General features: G+C 39.5%; 1 pseudogene; it reads left to right on the plus strand.

The window, feature by feature from the left end:
• The first annotated feature begins 1,178 nt into the window (after positions 1–1,178).
• Positions 1,179–1,560, plus strand: LOC138804569 (thymosin beta-15A pseudogene; annotated as a pseudogene).
• The last annotated feature ends 15,189 nt before the right edge of the window (positions 1,561–16,749 follow it).

Consider the following 16,749-nt stretch of genomic DNA (forward strand, 5'->3'; position numbering starts at 1 on the left):
CCCAGAGTTCAGGCCCCACAACTGACAAAAAAAGAAAAGAAAAGAAATATCCTTAGCCTCACAATTGCCCCAAACTTGAGTCTGCTAGTCAGTTGGTCTTGGAAATGATTTTCCTGTAGAGCTTTCAGATGAGAAAGAGCCCAGGTCAGCTAATCTCTTCACTTTGGTCTCATGTGTCTCTAAAGAGAAAAATCTTTTGATTCACAGAACTGTGAGACAGTAAACGAATGTTCAAATGCAAATGTTGTAGTAATTTAATATGGCCACAATAGAAAACTTAGATGGTATATTTTTTACTGAGTGTTAAGGGAAAAAAAAACATTGTAAAATCCTAGATAGGGGTGAGGAGGCATCAACTCTTATCCTGTTACTCCAATTACCTCTGAGGACACATGCATCATTTGTCCTAAGCTTTCTTTTAGAGTTGAGTGAGTTAAAGTTTCTTCCATATAGCATTTTCTTTCAATGAGATTTTTTTTTCTGGAAAATTCACTCCTTTCAGTGTGTAGCTCTTGAGGCTTTGTTTTTGTGCTGGTCCTGGGGCTTGAACTCAGAGTTTGGGCACTAACCCTGAGCTTTTGTGCTAGGCTAGTACTCAACCATTTGATCCACAGCTCTGCTTGTAGCTTTTTGGTGGTTAATTGAAGATTAATTGGTTTTCATGGGTTTTCCTGCCTGGAGTAGCTTTGAATCACTATCTCAGATCTCAGCCTCCCGAATAGCTAGTATTACAGGTATGAGTCACCAGCATTTGGCTAGCTCTGAGTTTTATTAAATGCATGTAATCATCTTTGCAATCATTGATAGCTACAAAAATTCCCTTATGCATGTTTTTGTAGTCAACCCTTGCCACAGCCCTAGCCCAGAAACCACTCATCTATTTGTCCCTGTACTTTCTTCCAGTATGTCATGTAAAATTTTGAATGTGACTTCTTTAATTTAGAATAATACATTTGAATTTCATTATTTTATTATATGGGATGTATGTACAATAATCCATCCATTCCCTAATCAATGGATATTTATTTCTGGATTTTGGTGACTATAAATGTTAACTATATATATATGAATATATAAAATATATAAAAATTTGACCCAACTGGCTCCGAGCCAGCCAGCGTTATACCCCTGCCAGCGTCCTCGCAGGAGCCACCAAGGCCTCCAGCCTCCTACTCAAGATGAGTGATAAACTAGACATGTCTGAAGTGGAGAAGTTTGACTGATCAAAATTGAAGAAAACTAATACTGAGGAAAAAAACACCCTTCCCTCAAAGGACACTATCCAGCAAGAGAAGGAGTGTATCCAAACACCCTAAAATGGGGATGTCCTCACAAGAGCAAGCGGCAACACCACCTGGGAGGCTTGTTTCTATAAACCTGTGGGTAGCGATTTAAGGCACCTGCAGATGGTTCCCCCACTGTTTCCTGACTAAGAGTCAGCAATAGCCAAGTTCCCTTAAATTTGTTTTTAAACTGAAAAAATTCCAGACAGCAGATACACATCACAGTAATCTCACCATTGATGACCCTTGTGTGTAACAGAGCAAGACAGCTTTAATCTAGTAGATGCCTTCATTGCTTCATACTCATTAAAAAGTTGAATGCTTTTGCAGCTTCTTGATTTTCATTTCAATTATAACATTAAAATAATACATATAAAAATCTATAAATAAAAACATTACAATTTTGGTGTGAACATTGTTTCTCTTAGGTAAACATAGGTGTTAGTTGAATCTTACTGTTAAAAATATACTTAAGGCTGGTAAGGTGGCTCAGTGGTAGAGTGCTTGCCTTGCACGCATGAGGCCCTGGGTTCAATTCCTCAGCACCACATAAGCAGAAAAAGCCAGAAGTGTTGCTGTGGCTCAAGTGGTAGAGTACTAGCCTTGAGCTGAAGAGCTGAGGGACAGTGCCCAGACCCAGAGTTCAGGCCCCACGACTGACAAAAAAAGTTAAATATATCTATATATCTATATATATATCTATATAATATAATATAATATATATATATATACACACACACACACACATATATATACACACACACACATATATATATATATATAATATATATACGTAATTTATAAAGGACGTACCCTATTGTTTTTTTTTTTTTTTTTAATTGTATTTTATTTTATTTGAGAACATACTGTACAGAGGGGCTACAATTACATGGGCAGGATAATGCATACATTTCTTACCAAGCATTGCAGCCTCCTCCTTTGTTTACCCTTCACTTCCCTTCCCCGCCTCCCCCCTCCCCCCACCCAATTTTACCCCCCTCCCCCCACCCAATTATACCCCCCTCCCCCCCCACACCGAAATTGTAAAGCTGGTTTTGACATGACATTTTGTACTTCTCATTGTTGCAACAGGTCCCCCTGAATCCTTAAACGACTTGTTTGTCCCCATCTCCTCCACGTGTTATACTGACATCAAATATAGTGAAAGCGGGGGTTACACTGTGGGGGAGGGACATACAAAGCAACAAAGAAATAATCTTATAAATGCATTAGAAACACATGCATGAAAGAAACAAAAACATTAAAATACATATTTAAGGGTTCATTTTCCTAACATCACATTATCTGGCCTTTTCCGCTTGACTCATACCTATACTAGATATTGCAAATAAGGGAAACCATGGGACCTATGCTTCTTTGGGCCTGGCTTACTTCACTTAATATAATTTTTTCCAAACCTTTCCATTTCCTAACAAATGGGGAAATGTCATTCTTTCTGATGGAGGCATAGAATTCCATTGTGTATATATACCACATTTTCTTGATCCATTCATCTACTGAGGGGCATCTGGGTTGGTTCCATATCTTAGCTATGGTAAATAGTGCTGCAATAAACATAGTTGTGCTGGTAGCTTTAGTGTGGTCTTGTTTGTAAACATTTGGGTAAATGCCCAAAAGTGGGATTGCTGGATCATAGGGGAGATCTATGTGAAGTCTTTTGAGGAACCTCCATACTGCTTTCCAAAGTGGTTGAACAAGTTTACATTCCCACCAACAATGAAGTAAGGTTCCTTTCTGTCCACATCCCCTCCAGCATCTGTTGTTATTAGAGTTCTTGATTTTTGCTGTTCTAACTGGAGTGAGGTGATATCTCAATGTTGTTTTGATTTGCATTTCTTTTATGGCTAGGGATGTTGAACATTTCTTCATGTGTCTATTGGCCATCCTTCTTTCTTCTTCAGAGAAGCTTCTCTTTAAGTCTTTTGCCCACTTATTTATTGGGCAGTTGTTTCTTTGAGGATTTGTTGTTGGGTGGTTTAATTTTTTGAGTTCCAAGTATATTTTAGATATGAGACCCTTGTCCGTTGTATGGCTAGTAAAGATCTTCTCCCAATCGGTGGGCTTTCTATTGATCTTGCCAGCTATGTCATTTGCCCTGCAGAAGCTCTGCAATCTTATGCAATCCCATTTGTCCAACCTTTCTTTGATTTGTTGTGCTTCCGGGTCTCTATTCAGAAAATTTCGACCTGAGCCAAGGAGACCTAGGGTTTCTCCTATTCCATCCTGTAATGTTTTCAGAGTGTCTGCTTTGAGTTCAAGGTCTTTGATCCATTTGGAGTTGATTCTGGTGCAGGGTGATATATAAGGATCTAGCTTTAGTTTTCTACATGTAGTTAACCAATTTTGCCAGCACCATTTACTGAAGAGGCTGTCTTTCTTCCATTCTATTGTTTTAGCTTCCTTATCGAAGATTAGATGGCTATAGGTCTGTAGGTTCATTTCTGGGTTTTCAATTCTATTCCATTGGTCCTGAGGTCTGTTCTTATGCCAATACCAAGCTGTTTTGATTACTATGGCTTTATAGTAGAGTTTGAAATTTGGTATTGATATTCCTCCAGCAGTGTTCTTTCCGTTGAGGAGCGTTTTTGCTATTCGGGGTCTTTTATTGTTCCATATGAATTTTTGGATTGCCTCCTCTATTTCCTTGAAGAATGAGGGTGGAATTTTGATAGGTATCGCGTTGAATTTGTAGATAGCCTTGGGAAGTATTGCCATTTTCACGATGTTAATCTTGCCAATCCAGGAGCATGGGAGGTTTTGCCATTTTTTAAGTTCTGTGTTGATTTCCTTTTTCAAGATTTTAAAGTTTTCATCATAGAGGTCCTTCACTTCTTTGGTTAAGTTAATTCCTAGGTATTTTATTTTTTGTGGGGCTATTACAAATGGAGTTGCTTTCCTAATTTCAGCCACACTTTTCTCATTGTTGGCATATAGAAAAGCCATTGATTTTTGGGGGTTAATTTTATATCCTGCTACTTTGCCAAAGTTTTGAATCAGCTTGAGTAATTTGGGAGTGGAGTCTATGGGATTCTTTAAATACAAGATCATGTCATCTGCAAAGAGGGAAAGTTTTATTTCTTCTTTCCCTATTTGGATCCCCTTTATGTCTGCATCTTGCCTTATTGCTGTAGCTAGGCATTCTAATACTAGATTGAAGAGAAGTGGAGAGAGTGGGCATCCTTGTCTTGTTCCTGAGTTAAGAGGAAATGGCTTTAGTTTTTCACCATTGAGTATAATGCTGGCTGTAGGTTTGTCATATACAGCCTTTATTGTATTGAGGAATGTTCCATGGATTCCTAATTTTTCCAGAACCTTCATCATAAAGGGGTGTTGGATCTTGTCAAATGCTTTTTCTGCATCTATTGAGATAACCATGTGGTTCTTATTCTTGCTCCTGTTGATGTGATGAATAATATTAATTGATTTACGTATATTGAACCAGCTTTGCATCCCTGAAATGAGTCCTGTTTGATCATGGTGTATGATTTTTTGGATGAATTGTTGAAGTCGATTGGCCAAAATTTTGTTGAGAAGTTTTGCATCAATGTTCATCAAAGAAATGGGTCTATAGTTTTCTTTCTTCGATGAGTCCCTGCCTGGTTTTGGGATGAGGGTTATGATGGCTTCATAGAATGTGTTCGGTAGTGAGCTTTCTCTTTCAATTTCATTGAAGAGTTGGAGGAGTATTGGTGTGAGCTCTGCTTTGAAGGCCTTGTAAAATTCCGCTGTAAAACCATCTGGTCCTGGACTTTTCTTAGCTGGGAGGTCTCTTATTGCTGTTTCTATTTCAATGGTTGATATGGGCCTGTTAAGCTGGTTTAACTCATCTTGGTTTAGTTTTGGCATGTCAATATTTGCTAGGAAAAGGTCCATTTCTGTCAAGTTCTCAAACTTATTAGCATAAAGTTTTGAGAAGTATTCCCTTATAATGTTCTGAATCTTGGTTGTTTCCGTGGTGATGTTTCCATTCTCATCTCTGAGTTTATTAATTTGGGTGTGCTCTCTCCTTTTTCTGATAAGGTTTGCTAAGGGTCTGTCAATTTTGTTAAGTTTTTCGAAGAACCAACTCTTTGTTTTGTTGATTCTTTCTATAGTTTTTTTGGATTCTAATTCATTTAATTCTGATTTAATTTTGATTATTTCTTTCCGTCTACTGGATTGGGGTTTATCTTGCTGCTCTTTTTCAAGGAGGTTTAGATGTGTCATTAAATTGTTAGTTTCCGATCTCTCCAATTTGTTGATGTAGGAGCTCAGAGCTATAAACTTGCCTCTGAGTACTGCCTTTGCTGTGTCCCAGAGGAGCTGGTAATTTGTGTGTTCATTTTTGTTGAATAGCATGAACATTTGAATTTCCTTTCTAATCTCTTCCATGACCCACTCATGATTCAGCAGTGTGTTGTTCAGCCTCCATGTGATACCGGACTTTCTTTGGTGGCTTTTGGTGTTGAGTTCTAATTTTATTCCCTTGTGGTCAGAGAGAATGCAAGGTATAACTTCAATGTTTCTGAATTTAGACAAGTTTGCTTTGTGGCCTAAAATGTGGTCTATTTTAGAAAACGTTCCATGTGCTGCTGAGAAGAACGTGTATTCTGATGCTGCTGGGTGAAATGTTCGGTAAATGTCTGTTAAGTCTAGTTGATCTATGCAGCTGTTTAGATCTGCGGTTTCTCTGTTGAGTTTTTGCCGAGTTGATCTATCTAGTGGGGAGAGTGGTGTGTTAAAATCCCCAACGATTAATGTCTTTGGATCTATCTGGGATTTGAGGGAAAGTAGTGTTTCTTTGATAAATTTGGGTGCTCCATTGTTTGGCGAATAGATATTTAGAATTGTAATATCCTCCTGGAGGAGAGATCCTTTAATTAATATGTAGCGACCTTCTTTATCTCTTCTCACGAATTTTAATTTGAAGTCTATTTTATCTGATATTAGGATTGCAACTCCCGCCTGTCTATGAGGGCCGTTTGCTTGGTAGATTTTGTTCCAGCCTTTAACCTTGAAAATATGTTTGTTTTTACGGGCAAGATGTGACTCCTGCAGGCAGCAGATAGAAGGGTCTTGTTTTTTAATCCAACTAGACAGTCTATGTCGCTTAATTGGAGAGTTCAGTCCGTTAACGTTAAGAGATAGGACTGAGAGGTATTTGGGAGTTCCTGCCATGTTATCCACCTTCTTGGGGGCTGTGAAAACTGGGTTCTTCCTAAGGTTCTTGGATTCTCAGTTTGTGTGCAGTTTCTTGGCCTTTGTTGCGTTCTTGTTGGTTTTCTATGTGTAGGACATCTTTAAGAATCTTTTGCAGGGCTGGTTTGGTGGAGATGTATTGTTTCAATTTTTCTTTGCTATGGAAGGTTTTTATTTGGCCTTCAGTTATGAAGGAGAGTTTAGCTGGGTACAGTATTCTTGGTTGATAGTTGTTTGTTTTTAGGGCATGGCATACGTCATTCCAGGCTCTTCTTGCTTTGATTGTCTCTGCTGAGAAATCTGAGGTAATTCTAATTGGTTTCCCTTTATAGGTGATTAACCTTTTCTCCTTGACAGCTTTAAGGATCTTTTCCTTGGTCTGGGTTGATCCTGTGTGGATTATAATGTGACGGTGGGATGTCCTATTCTGGTCTGGTCTATTTGGGGTTCTAAAAGCTTCTTGTATCTGAATAGGCCTATCTTTTTGTATGTTTGGGAAGTTCTCTGCTAGGATCCTGTTAAACAAATTTCCTAGACCATTAACTTCTGTTTCTAGGTGCTCCTCTACACCCATTATCCTTAGATTGGGCCTTCTGATGGTGTCCTCCAGGTGTTGGATAGACCTATCATATTTCTTGGACTTGTCTTGGATGGTTGTATGTTCTTTCTCTATAATATCTAGGCTGTCTTCAATCCCTGAGATTCGATCTTCTGCATGGTCTAACCTGCTGTCAAGACTCTCTACTTTGTTTTTTATCTCTTTTCCTTCTAATTGGTCAGCTTTGATGGCTTCAAGTTCTTTGTTGAAGCTCTGTTTTAGGTCTTGTATGAATTTCTTTACTTCCTTAATTTGGTGTTCAGTGTTTGTTCTCAAATCACTTAGTTGATTGGTTATGGTTTCTTTGGACTCCCATTCCTTCTGTTGGGTTCCATTCAGCATTCCCTTTGTGGTCTCCCTGACTTCCTTCAGCTCTTTGTTAATGGATTCCATGAATGCCTTTAGTGATCTTTGTGTATTCTCTACCTGGTCTCTTAATTCGTGAATTACTCTTTGATTAGTTTCCTCCCTTCTGTGGGATTCCTGCAGTTCTCTTTGAGTGTTCTCTGCCTGCTCACGCCATTCCTCCCTTTCTCTTTGAGTATTCTCAAGTTGTTCACGCGAATCCTGTATCAGTTTTTGAGAAGCTTCCTCACGCTTATGATATTCCTGTATAAACTTCTGGGATGCCTCCTCTCTCTCCCTATCACGCTCATACAGAGTCCTTTGTACATTGTCAAACTTCTCATTTATCATGTTTGCTATTAGTGTTTGTAGAGCTATTTGGGAACTCTCCTCTGGATTATTCTTTATCTGTTCTAATCCCTGATTATCAAGGTTGGGAATTGAGATACCCGAATTTGCCATTTTTCTTGTGTTTTTCCGGCTTACTCGGCCCATTTGAGATACAGATTGCACCAGTTTTGTGCTAGAACACTGTCTTAAGGCAACCATCAACCAAAGTTTGCATTTGTACAGTCAATAGTCTACAGATACAATCTAGTTCAACAGATACATCTATTCAACATCAAACGACTATATGTTAAAGGACTTCGAACCGCAGAAAAGAATTTGGAAAACCAGAAATTATTAGGATTAGTGAGAGATGTAGGTAAAAAATAGGAATAGATTGGTGTGGGGAGGCACAGGGAGAGTTAACTATGTCCTAATCACAGTGCAGGAAATGGGTTGGGTAGGATGCAAGTAGAGAGAGAGAGAAAAAGAAGAGACGGAAAGGGGAATAAAGAGAGACCAGAAAAAGAATAGAAACGTAAAAATTAATGTTATTATAGAGGTTAAAAGACCGTCTATTTAGAGAGGAATGTGAATATGTTCAGAGAAGGGGAGGGACATAGAGGAGATGTGAAAAGCTTTAAGGGAGAAGAAAAGATCAGAAGTTCAGTAGAGCTAGATAAAAAACTAAAAGATAATTAAGAAAGAAAGAAAAAGAGAAAGAAGACAAGAAAAGAAAGGAAAACTCATTCACGTAATTCTGAAATAAAAATTATAAGATGAGAAAAAAAAAGTTACTGGAAAACAATTATTTTTTCAGAAGAGGCAAAAATTAAAGATTAATAAAAGTTTTAGAAGGGAAAAAAATTTATATACATATATATATATATATATATATATATATAAGGTAACAAAAAACAAAAAACAAGCAAAAAAAAAGAAAAGAAGAAGAAGAAGAAAAAAAAAAAAAAGTCTTTTGATTTTTTTTTTTTTGGGGGGGGGAGGAGTGGGAAGAATCCTGTATCTCCCTTTTGTCTGCAACCAGTCTCTTGTTGGAGTCTCTGGTCAGCTTGAGGTCCTGTGGCTTGATTGGTTTCTTAAGTCGGTTGGTTGGAAGAGGCAGAAAAATGCTCTGCTTTACCCAAGATTTTGAGATCCCCCTCCCAGGTTAGTTTTCTGGGAGGGTGGTCTGCTTTGAGAGTCACAAAAGAGGGGGATGTGGTGATGAGGCTAGGTTCTGAGTAGAGTTGAGGCCTTTCAACAAACAGTAGCTTTTCCCTGGGGCTATTTTGTGATAAAGCTCACAGCGCCCAGCCTGGAGCCATTCTCAGGGTTTCTGTTTTTCAATTGATTGTGGTGGCTGCTAGAGGGAGGGGCAGCCTCTGGCTCTGGTTACCCAGTGAGGCTAGGCTGGCGCCTGAGCTGAGTGACTTTTCCCTGGATGGAGCTGAGTCTGGCAGGTCACTTCGGCGTTAAGTTCTTGTGACCTGCTAAATGACTCATTTTATTCCAAGGCCTGAGCTGGAGCTAGCAGCAACTCCGAGCTTTGTCGGTATCCAAGATGGAGATCACCGGTGCTGGGGGGCGAGGGGTGGCCTTCCTTCCTCTGCTCCCTGAGGAGTGAGGATGTCGGGCTTGTACTCACGCCGAGTCTTGGATCCTGGGTCGTCTCTGGTGCCGAGTCTTGGATCCTGGGTCGTCTCTGGTCTGCAAGCTGCAGGGTGAAGATGTCCGCTCTTTGTTGGTTCTTGCTGGTGTTGAGTAGAATCCGCTCGCCCGCTGCGTCTGGCTCCTTCGTCCCGGACTCTCTGTGTGAGCGCTCAGGTATGGCCCCCGGCTGTGGACTCTGCCGCTTGCGACCCTGCCGCTGCCGCCGCCGCCGTGGCGGCTGCTGGCGACCACTCGGGTGCTTCTTTTTGCCTTGGCTTCCCCTCTCTTGTCTAACTCTCTGTCCTGTGATGGCACACTTGGTGTGATTCTCTGGCTTAGGACTGTTCACTGGAACTCTAAAGCTGCTTTCTATGCGAGAGCTTGTTCAGATTCCAGCTTCTCCTCCGCCATCTTCCCGGAACTCACCCTATTGTTTTTCAAAATAGCAGTACTATATTTCACTATTTGAGAATGCCAGTTATTTCTTCTTTATCAGCACTTAGTATTAACTTTGAAAATTAAACAAATGAGCCAGTGTATGGCTAATGGTATCTTGGTGTGATTACCAGGATTCTATGCATATACTTTCTTCTAGTCCTACAACACACACACACACACACACACACACACACACATTTAAATCCTGGGAATAATTTTTAGCTGCATTTAGCTCTGTTAGTGGGCTGACTCAAATGAGGGAACTTCCAGAGGATTCCTTACTTTTTTACATTTCCTTTTAAGTCTGTGGAAAAGCAGGATTTCCTTTGTGGTCAGCCATTCCTAGACAGCTGACCTGCCTCCAGGTCTGAAACTTCTGAATAATAGCTGGAAGGGGAGGATTGGAGAAAAGTGCAATAGAGTACAGTATGTATAGTGTGTGTGTGTGTGTGTGTGTGTGTGTGTGTGTGTGTGTGTGTGTGTGTGTGTGTGTGTGTGTATATATATATATATCCATAGTGAAACCCCTTCACACAACTAACAGACTAAAAAAATGAATGACAGAAATGTATTACAGGTTTTCTTTGGTGATGGACAAGAGGAGAGGGTGAAGGAGCTGACTATGATTGAAGTACTTTATATACATATATGAACAGAGACCAGTGAGACCTGTTGAAATTGTTATAAAGAGGGGAGAAGTAGAGATAAGGGAGAGTGGTAAAGGTGGTGAAGTTGAACAGGATACATTTTATGCACATATGGAAATACCATAATGAAGTCCCTTATATAACTAATATATGCTAATCAAAGAGAACAAAACAAAACTCAATGCCTGGTAGACAGTGAGAATGCATACTATTGTTCAGAAGGACTTTTTTTTTTTTTTATTTTTTGGGTCTGGTCATGGGGCCTGAACTCTGGGCCTGGGCGCTGTCCCTCAGCTCTTCAGCTCAAGGCTAGCGCTCTACCACTTGAGCCACAGCGCCACTTCCGGCTTTTTCTTTTTGCTTATGTGGTGCTGGGGAATCGAACCCAGGGCCTCTGGCATGCAAGGCATGTGCTCTACCACTGAGCCACCTTCCCAGCCCGTTCAGAAGGACTTTTAATAAGAGTCTCTTCTCTCTAATGCCTGACTTAAAATATGACCAGTTCCTTCCTACTAAGTTATGTCAATTAGCAAAGTATATTACTTCAGTAATGAAATAAGTAATAGGGCAGATTGTAATGTCATCAACTTCATGAAGTGGTGAATAAGGAATAGCAGAACAATTGAAAGTGGCTGCTCAAATATTTGTTATAGTAACAGAAAGTTAATCACACGGTTACTATTTCTTTCCTTCCTTCCTTCCTTCCTTCCTTCCTTCCTTTCCTTTTCTCTCCCTCCCTCCCTCCCTCCCTCCCTCCCTCCCTCCCTCCCTTCCTCTCTTCTTTTTTTGCCAGTCCTGGGGCTTGAATTCAGGGACTGGGAACTGTCCTTTAGCCTCTCTTTGCTCAAGGCTAGCACTCTACCACTTGAGCCACAGTACCACTTCTGGCTTTTTCTGTTTATGTGGTACTAAGGAATTGAACCCAGGGCTTCATGCATGCTAGGCAAGCACTCTACCACTAAGCCACATTCCCAGCTCTCTTTTTCTTTTTCTTTTCTCTTCTGTGGCCTTCAACAATGCTTACTGAGCACTACGGATTCTTGTTCTGAATGTGGATCATTTATGGTATTAAAAACTGCAAATAAGAAAATGAAGGCTATTTCAAACACCCATAAGGGAATACTTTAAGTGAAAATATGTCTGCACATCAGACATTGAGCTTGGCTAATGAGCATTAGTTTCTGAGAAAAAGGTTCATTTTGTTATGCTAACAATTCCAGGTTTCTTAGCCTGAAACGTATTTGCTAAGATTATTCAGGCTACCATGAAGAGCTTTGGAAACAGCTGGAGAGGTCTTTACCAAAGACAGAAATCATGTCCCATGTGCTCCCCATTTCCTAATAGAGTCCAATATCACTAATAAAGAGCGGCATGCTTTTACAAAGACATCTATGCTGGTTGGCTCATGCTGTTTTCCAGACGAGCTGATAATGAACACATCTCTACCTTGTTAGGGTAGATAAATAGAGACTGAAGAGGAAGCTGAAGCGCAGCCACAGTTGTCCTCATCTCTGGGATGTCACATCCAAGTAACATGAAGCAGAGATGAACATTCAGCTTAATTAAATCTACAAGCTTTTAATTAAGTTACTTATTTAATTTAAATAAAGTAAAAACAGTGAATTCTCAAAAGACTCAATATATCTTTTTTTAGCATATATTAGTTGTACAAAGAGGTTTCCTTGGGGGTATTTCCACACAGGTATATAATGTACTTTGATTAAACTTACCCCCTCTTTATTTTCTTATCCCTCCTCAACCCTTTAATATTTTTACATGAACTTCTATTTCTTTCATACATTCATATAAAGTACTACAATTATATTCAGGCAACAATAACCCTTTCTTCCCACCTTCTGTTGATTCTTCCCCCCACTTCCTCCCCCCCCCCCCGCACAAACATTCCCTCTTTTACACTGATGTCATTTGTTTTTAAGGTCTACATTCCATATATGAACAGAGAACATGTGATGATGTGATGTTTGTCTTTTATAGTCTGGCTTATTTCTTACTTATTACTTTTTCTTATTTATTGCTGGCTTATTACTTACTATGATGATCTACTGTTCCTGCTATAAACATCATAATTTAATTCTTTATGGCTGAGTAAAACTCCATTGTGTATATATGCCATATTTTCTTTATCAGTTCATTGATTGATGGATACTTAGGGTGATTCTGTAGTTTGGCTCTTGTGATTAGTAGCTTAATAAACATGGGTATATATGTATACATACATATGTATATATATGCATATACATGTTTATATATGTGTACATATATATATACACATAGATGCTAGGATGACTTAGACTTCTTAAGATATGTGTATGCCTAAAAGTGGTATAGTACAGTCATATGGTAGGACTCTCCATATTGATTTCCGCCGTGGCTGAACCAGTTTGCATACCTACTAATAGTGAATGAGTTCCTGTTTCCTACACATCCTTATCAGCATTTCTTGTTTTCTTGATGATAACCATTCTGACCAGAATGAGATAATTTTGATTTGTATTTCTTTTGTAGCAAATGGTGATGAATGTTTCTTCACAAATTTATTTGACATTTATTCTTTTCATTTTGATAACTTCAACTCATTCACCTGTTAATTGTTCAAATCTTGATCCATTTGCTTATTCTGGGAGTTAGCCTCTTGTTTCATGAATAGCTGACAAAGATATCCTTATAGATTGACTATTATAGGAAATGTTTCATGTAGAACCTTTTAAATTTGATACAATCACACTTGTCAATTATGTTCTTATTTCCTGAGCAGTTGCAGTCCTGTTCAGAAATTGGACTATGCGTGGGCCTATGCCTAATGCGTTTCTCAGATCTAGGAGTTTTTTTGGTGGAGTATTTGGGATTATTTAAATATAAGATCATTTCATCTGCAAATAGGGATGGTTTGGCTTTATTTCTTCCTTTTATCCTTTTATTTATTTCTCTTGCTTTACTGCTAGAAGAATTCAAGTACTGCCAGGCACATTAATGAATTTTGCCAATAACCTGAATGAGCTTTGGAAGCAGATCATCTCCACAGCATCCAGAAAAGAAGCATATAGCCAATATCTCTATTTATCCTTGTATGATTCTAAGCAGGACCAGGCAGGTAATGGCTCTACTTGAGACCTGAAGTATCTGGGCTGACAAACTTCAGTTGTTTTAAGTCATTACATTTCTGGCAATCCATTGCCTCAAGAGAAAGCTAGCATTGCTGTGGTTACAGGTTTCATTCTCCGTTATATGTTGGAGTCCCTGTTTTCTAGACCCTTTAATGTCTTACTGGAGCATCTTCTATAGTGGTTCTCAAATACATTGTGTCAGGATAATGATACCCTTATAAATTACTGAGGATTCCACAGAACTTTTATTGATATCATTACATCTATCCATATTAATTGATTCACTTCAAAATTACAACAATAAATATTATCAAATATTAACCTAAGCAACATCTTTTGTGGAAAACACAGTTTTTATGTGTTTACAAATCTCTTTAAAATCTGACTTACTAGAGGACATGTAGATGCTTAGACTTCTTGTGATGATCATGCTAGTTGGATGTGTAGGAAAATCTACCTTCCCCAGATTGTTTCTCTGTATCTAGAGGTTTCTCTGGGTCTATGACAAAAATCACTCCTCACCACTACACAAAGCCACTTCTACTTCCTGAGGTATGTGTTTATGCTTCTTCTATTCCTTCTATTTGGAATTTTGGTTTATTTTTTTTTTCCCTTGGTGCTGGTACTGGAGCTTGAACTCAGAGCCTGGGCACTGTCTCTGAGCATTTTAGTACAAACTTGGCACTCTCTACTTGAGCCATAGATCCATTTCCAACATTTTGTAGTAAATTGGAGGTAAGACATTCCTGCCAAGGGCTGGCTTCAAACTGTGATCCTTATATCTCAGCCTCCTGAGTAGCTAGAATGATAAGTGTGAGCCCTTGGCACCAAGCTTGGTTTATACTTTTACTACTTTACATTGTTCCAGCAGAAGTATTTTAATTATCAGTACACTATGAAATATTCTGCTCTGTGGTGGAACTAAAAGAGTTTTCCACGTTTCATTTTTAGTTTTTCACATGGAATTTATTATAATCACCTTACCTAACCTCCTATCTGTTGGCATTATTACTGTGATCATATTAAATTTATAGTTTAATATGGGGAGAAGTGACAACTTAAGTTATCAGGTCTTTCAAGAACAAGATATGCTTTTTCATTGATTCAAATATTCTTTTATGTTCCTCAGTAGAATTTTAAAGTTTACATCTTGTAGATTTTGCCCATGTCTTGGTTTTACTTTGGCTGTTACTGGAAATAAGATTATTTTTTCTAATATACCTTGTAACTTTTTGGCATTTCACTTACCATTGTATTCCTGAAGTCTTTTAATCTTTATGTTTACAAATCCATCTCAGATCTTAAAATGTTTTAACTGAAGTTTCATTTTTTTTTTATTTTTTATTTTTTTCAGGTAAGGGGTAGGTTTATTCATCATCCTGGCTGGCACCAGGCTATCTTGGCCCTCCATGTGGTTGGGAAAGGCCCGGGAAAGAGCTGGGAAAGAGAGGTGGGAAAGAGAGAGCTGGGAAAGAGCAAGAGTTGGAAGAGAGCTGGGAAAGAGAGAGCTGGGAAAGAGAGCTAGAAAAGAGGGCATCTGGGCCTGGGCTAGGCCTTATCTAGGGTATGGGTGGAGAAAGGTGTGGCCACATCAAATTCAGATGTGACCTCAGCAGATGCAGATATGACCTCTTCCAGGTGTGCCAGTTGCCTAGGTAACGTAGGTACTGGGTGGAGACTTTGCTGCGTGGAGGGTGGAATCTGCTGGCCATCCAGGAGCGGACCTTACATTCCAGCCTTTTAATAATCATGAAATAGGGTGCAGATTCTCTGGCTACTTCCTGCTGACAAGGGGTGTTGACATTAGGGGTAAAAGGCTGGAATTTGGTCCCCTCCCAGTGAAGGCAGTGAGCAGCAGCTGTCCCTTGGTGGTGTGAGTCCTTAGATGAAGTCTGGAGAAGTCTCATGAGGCATTGAGGAGCTGGAAAAAAAATACTAGAGAGCAAATAAATGGCAATAGGAAGGACTTAGGGCTGAAAAATGTTGGTAGACATGTCCCTAGCTACTTCTGATATTTGGTGACTAGGTAGAGGTGACAAAGGCAAGAATATAAATTCCTGTTCAGTTAATAGGTAGACAGGTATAGACATTGGATGGACAGGCTTCTTACTTCTCCTGATCTCCCGGCTCTGGTTAATTTTGAAAGGGCAGGGACAAAGTAGCTGATGTGACATCATCTCCTCTTACTCCTCTCCATGTTCCCTTGTTCCCCAGACTCACTGAGTCTAGGTGCTCGTTGCTGGGATGGCTTGTCCCAGTTGATATTCAAGAAGTTTGAATTCAAGACCTGGGCACTGTCCCTGAGCACTTCTGCTCAAGGCCAGCACTGAACCACTTTGAGTTATAGTACCACTTGCAGTATTTGCTGGTTTGAGATAAGAGTCTTGAGCCATGCTTCCAGCCTGATTCTTTGCAGGTTAGTTGGGGGATGGAGTCTTAGGGATTTTTCAGCCCGGGCAATCTTTGCCACAAAAAACCCTTTATTATTTCCAATTAAAGCAACAAGGAGATCAAGTAGAATAAGTAGAGCTTACCTGCTCCTTTTCAAGAATTGACTAACAAATATTCTGCAATGACAAAACTTGTTAGGTGTGATAAGAATTTTAGCACAGATAGGTCCAGTATTTTAGAGTCATGTAATCAGTAGTAGAATACACAACACAAAACAAAAAAGGCAAAACTCAAAACCTAAAATTTTTGACAACAATGTGTAGACATCTTTGCTAACAAAGCACATCAGATGGTTGGGCCTCACTTACCAGGGCCTGTGAAAAGAGCAACTTGTAAGCAAGGCACCTTAGAATAGATGGATGGAGTGGTAAGCTTGGTGGAAGGTTAAGGGTCAGATGGGGCCAAACCCTTAACCCACCATGTGGCCAAGATGGCGAACTCGAGATGGCAAATTTCTGAAAAAAAAAATGCAAAGAAACCCTGAACAAATAGATCAAGCCTACATTGGCTAGCCTTTGAGAGGAAACCTAGAGGGGGGTCCCCAGGACCCAGCCTGTGTCACACTCTTCAGGGCACAAGCCAAAAAGTTGTAGAAAAGAAAAAGGGAGAGATAGGGAAAGTTGGACATGAATGGCAGAGAGAGAGAGAGCAAAGAGAGCCTGAAAGTAAACAGACTTCTGACCATT

This window comes from Dipodomys merriami, unplaced genomic scaffold, assembly GCF_024711535.1.
Source record: "Dipodomys merriami isolate MVZ:Mamm:240054 unplaced genomic scaffold, mDipMer1.0.p SCAF_37, whole genome shotgun sequence".
NCBI classification, from domain to species: domain Eukaryota; kingdom Metazoa; phylum Chordata; class Mammalia; order Rodentia; family Heteromyidae; genus Dipodomys; species Dipodomys merriami.